The sequence below is a fragment of the Magnolia sinica genome, chromosome 1, assembly GCF_029962835.1.
Source record: "Magnolia sinica isolate HGM2019 chromosome 1, MsV1, whole genome shotgun sequence".
NCBI lineage: Eukaryota > Viridiplantae > Streptophyta > Magnoliopsida > Magnoliales > Magnoliaceae > Magnolia > Magnolia sinica.
In genome coordinates this window covers 32,184,863-32,190,244 of record NC_080573.1, presented here as the reverse complement: position 1 = coordinate 32,190,244, position 5,382 = coordinate 32,184,863, and positions in this window count along the sequence as shown.

Below are 5,382 nucleotides of genomic sequence, written 5' to 3'. Positions count from 1 at the left end.
TAAATAAGGTCAACATGCCAACAAAAGGGTGGTGGCTTGGGTAGGCCCCACCATGATGTTTAGGTGAAATCTATGCTGACATCTAGGTGAGTTACCCTATGTTAGGCTCGGGGCTAAAAAATCAGCCCTATTTGAGATTTAGGTAGACAGCATGATTGGAAACAATCAAAGTGTTTTGTATTCATTACTATGTGACTATAAAGGCTTATATTTATATGTAATGGCCGTGACCGTTACATGATACGGGGGTGAAATGGGATAGTTTTTTGGGATCGTATCGGCTGTTACGGGGCATAACAACCGTTACCCCAGTAAGGATCGAAAAATGACAATTTTTTTCTATTTAAATCTATTTTCTCCCCATTTTTTCACTTTTCTCATTTCAAAAACTCTTTTAAATCATTCTACAACAGATTTTGACCACTCTTGCTATAGTTTTTATGATTAAAATCATAAATTCAAGTGATTTGAACAAATAGAAGCTCGAAGGCAAGGTGTTTCGTATTCGTTATGATACGGCTGTGAAGGCCAATACGTTTAGGTAATGGCTGTGACTATTACACGATACAGAGGTGAAACGGGACGGTTGGGATTGTAAAGGCTGTTACAGGCATAGCGACCGTTACTTCCGTAATGGTTGAAAAAGGGCCACTTTTTTTAAAAAATAATAATAAATATATTTTTTCACTTTTCTCATTTGAAAAACTCTCCTAGGTCATTGTACAACGGATTTTGACCATTATGACTATAGTTTTTATGATTAAAACTGTAGATTGAAACGATTTGAGCGAATAGAAGTTTTGAGGGCCATTTTTTTGAAAAATAGGAAAAAACTGGTATTTATGCTTTTTTTTAAAAAAAAAATTCTAGTTCTAATGCTTGATTGCGATGTGTAAACATCAGAAACATATAACCATGTTCATAAATTCACTAGACAGCCCGATACAACACTCTCACTAAAGAGCGGACCAAAAGGGTTCTTCAGGGTGTCTAGGGGGTTGAGGCTAGGTTTTGGCATGAAATGGAGAGGGATGAAAGATTGCGTAGCGTATGCTTCTTTCTCCATACGGAGAACCGAAAGGGTTCTTCAGGGCGTCTAGTGGGCTGAGGTAAGGAGACCTTCTCTCACCCTACCTTTTTGTGGTAGTTATGGAGGTTCTCTATAGGATGCTCGATAAGGGTGCGGCAAATGGCTTGTTTTCAGGATTCGATACCCTAGGGGTTGACAGACATATTTCTCATCTTTTGTACACGGATGATACTTTATTGTTTTGCGAAGCTAAAAAGGAGTCGATGGACAATCTTTGAACAATTTTGGTGTATTTTGAATCAGTTTCGCGACTGAAAATTAATGTGACTAAATTGGAAATGCTTGGGGTGAATGTAGATGGGCTCAACCTTCTTCATTTCGCTAACACCTTTGATTGTAAGACTGGTGCTTTCCCTACGACTTATCTGGGGCTACCCTTATGCATTGGGGAGCCGCCTAAACATCTTTGGGATAGAGTAATTGAAAGAATTGAAAGGAGTTGGCAATTTGGAAACACAGATGCATATCTATGGGAGGACGTCTAACCCTCATTAAGTCGGCTTTCTCTAATATGCCCATTTAGTTATTGTCCTTGTTTAAGTGTTCCAAGTCAGTGCTCGACAAGTTAGACAAGCTTAGAAGAAATTTTCTATGGAAAGTTGATGTGAAAAAAAAAAAAGAAACTTCATCTTCTAAGATGGGAGGAGGTCTGTAAGCCGGTCAATCAGGGTGTTGTTGGTATCAAATCGTCGGGGGATATGAATGTGGCCCTTCTTGGGAAATGGATTTGATGTTTTGGGGTTGAGGAAGGAAGGCCATGGAGACAGGTGATTGTAGGAAGTATGGAATGCAAGAGGGCTGGTGGTTCGTGAGATATCATTTGCTTTATAGGGCATCGACTATGTGGAAAGCGATTGCTAACACCGAGCACTTGGTCAGATAGGGGATCTCCTTCAGGCTCAGCTTGGTAGAGGTAATCGGATCCGATTCTAGATGGATCCTTGGTTTAGTGAGCAACTGCTTCAAGCTTTGTTCCCCAAGATCACTCATCTTACTCCTATCAGATCAATCATGGTGGCGGAGTGCTATCTATAATGGAGGATGTAGTGGTGTAGGCTCCTTGGCTTTGAAGGAACTTATTGGATGATGAGTTAGAGGAGTTCTCCGATCTCTTGATCCTTCTCAGCAGTGTTAGGCCGGTGACCTCTGATGAAGACACATTGTTATGGTTACGCCATCGATCGTAGAAGTTTACGTTGAAATCTCTCTTTATTTCGATTTCGGAGCCTCCCTCTCAGATGGGCCTGCCTCATCCTTTTCATTTTTGATTCTACGAATCTCCTCCTAGGGTGGTGGTTTTCATTTGGCTCCTTGGTAGGGGTAGAGTCCTCATGTTAGACAACCTGTTGAGAAGATCTTGATCATCCTAAACATTTGTCTCATGTGTATGGAGAATAGGGAGTCTATAGACCACCTCTTCATCCATTGTCTTTTTGTTTGCGCTATTTAGGATCAACTTCTCAATGAGATGAATATCGCTTGGGTTATGCGTAAGTCTATGTCAGAGTTGATGTGGGCGTGGCACGGCAGGGGAGTTAGGAAGTCCAGGAAGGCTAGATGGTGCTTGCTTCTTATGGCCGTGTGTTGGGAGATTTGGGGAGCGCGGAATGGGCATTGTTTTAGAAACGAAAATGGGTGTATAGGGAGGTCTTGTTCAAAATTAAGATGTTAGTGCCCAGCAATTTTTGTTAAGGCTATTGTTGGTGGCCCTCTTTCTTGATTTCTTTCTTTTGGCCCTATATTCTTTGTTCGCTTTTGCGGCTTTTCAATAAATTATTGTTACCTCTCAAAAAAAAAAAAAAAAAAAGGTGTGATGCACCTAGTTGTTGAGTTGGATTTTACATAAACATCACAATGGGGCACACCCATAAACATCAACTAATTACATAGGCTGAAATGACTTAGCAGGGTTTGGAGCAGATTGATCGTACTGTGATCGTATCTTGGCCACTATTGGATATCTTATGATCACGCTCAACTAATTACTTTTGCATATTAACTATGGCATAATCTCATATGCATCTAAGATCTATGATTATCATGATCTACGGTTAAAATCATCTATATCTGTCACGCCCTAAACTCGAAAATCGGGCTCACAAAATTCCTGATCGCCGAATCCAGCGCCGACAGCCTCCGTAGTACCCCATTCTCGGCTCCTAGCGCCCATTTGCCAGTTTCCGATCCTGGGATGCTATGAGGAGGATTTTCAATATCAGTTTGATTCGAAATTAGCATAACCAAAGGCATAACCCACAAACAACAACAAAAAACTCCATCACATTTTCACTATGATCAAAAACTTTACAAGTACAATGAGCATAAAGGAAAATACAATGATAATAGACAAAAAGCTCCAAGATGATCTACTATGCGCTCTTGCCTCAGTACTGTTGCGGTCCAACGTCACCTGTACGCAACGGTCGTGCATAAGCTTATAGAAAGCTTAGAGGGTGGTGTAAGTGTGTGCGCAAGGTAGTATTATAATTATGCAGTATCAGAGTAATGCGGAATATGCTGATGAATCTATGAATGCTATTAGTCGTACCAAGGCCATGCGGCGTAAGGCATGAATGATGTCGGTCATACCAGGACCATGTGGTGCGAAATGCAACTCAAGCATGCGAATCCTCATCTAGGTCCACATATCAATATAGCTCAACTCTGAAATATCACCGGGGTCTAGTACACTCCAACCAGATTGCCGCCCCATCGCGCGCAATAAGGTGAGTGGAAGAGACCGCACTATCCGCTTGCCAATATCGGGCTCAGCTCGTCGATAGCGGACTCATTCCTTGAGTTGGTCAAACTCAGCCTAACTTTGCCCCCTCTACTCTGGTAGGTAAGGCTGCACCCCCTTCTAACCAATCATGACACAGTGGAAAGCGCAGCCTTCTGGTAATCGGCACTCGGCGCTCCTACACTCACTCGGTCTAGACATTGGAGCAACCTCCTGGTATCATAAGAGTTTAGGGACTTTCACCCAAGGATATCTATAGCACCCCATGTAGAACAAGATTTTCGGTATCCAATCCTGTCAACCACGATATGTCTGTGGAGGCTACGACCCTGATGTCGCTAGGGCGTACAGTAACCATATCACCCAATGCGAAATGCATGAATCACACTATCCAATCATGCGACAATCTTACACGTATCGTGTGCTCATGTAGGGCAGCACCGCTTATCCGGGAGCCCATAAATAATCTGCCTGAAGGCATATGCTATGATCAGCCACTTTTCATATCAAGCATACATATGATGCGTATGATCGTGAATCATGGAATTATACTAAACATGTTATATGGTAATGGATGCGATTCATAACGAAGATGGGTCTAGACGGCCTACACATTACATGTACGGGCCTATCAATGGGCCCTGGGGAGAGTCATAATGCGGACATTTAACCAACACTATACTTGCAATGTGGACGTCAAACCATCATTGCTCCCAAGGCATAGCCCGTTGTAAACATCATTACATAAACCATGTTGGGATCACACATTGCAATGGACCTTAGGTACATCCCATTAGGCCTTCAATACATAAATTGGGTCGTATCACATGGGCCTTACATTCATCAAATGGGCCACATTAATGGGCCTTACATTCATCAAATGGGCCTTACATTCATCAAATGGGCCTTATGTACATTGCAATGGGCCATAACCCATGGGCCTTAGAATACATCACAATGGGCCTAATCACATGGGCCTTATGTATAACAAATGGGCCACACCAATTAGGCCCCATGCACATCAAATGGGCCACACCCAATATAAGTGGTGGTGATGATTTCCACCATTAAAATTCCCAAGGCCCACCATGAAATATGTTTACCATCCAACCCTTTTCATAATTTACATAGTGATAGATGAAGTGAGAACAATATCAACTTGATGGGAAACTGCTAAGGCCCTTGGAAATTTTGAACGGTGGGCGTCATTGAGCACTACTTTGAATGGTGGGGTCCACTTGAATTTTAGATCTGGCTTATTCCTTAACTCTTGTCATAAAATGAGCTTTTAAAATGGTTGGGTGGATGGGATGCAGCACGTGCATCATGGTGGGTCCCACTGTCATTGGACAGTGTGAACAAAACACATACATCATGGGTTCCATCGTCCGTGGACGGTGTGCATAAAGCACATACATCACTGTGGGATTCCACCGTCCACCTGAATGGTGTGAATAAAACACATACATCAATGTGGGTCCCACGTGGGGCCCACCATAACGTTTGCTTTCCATCCAACCGGTTGCTAAGGTCGCATGGACCTGGACGACAA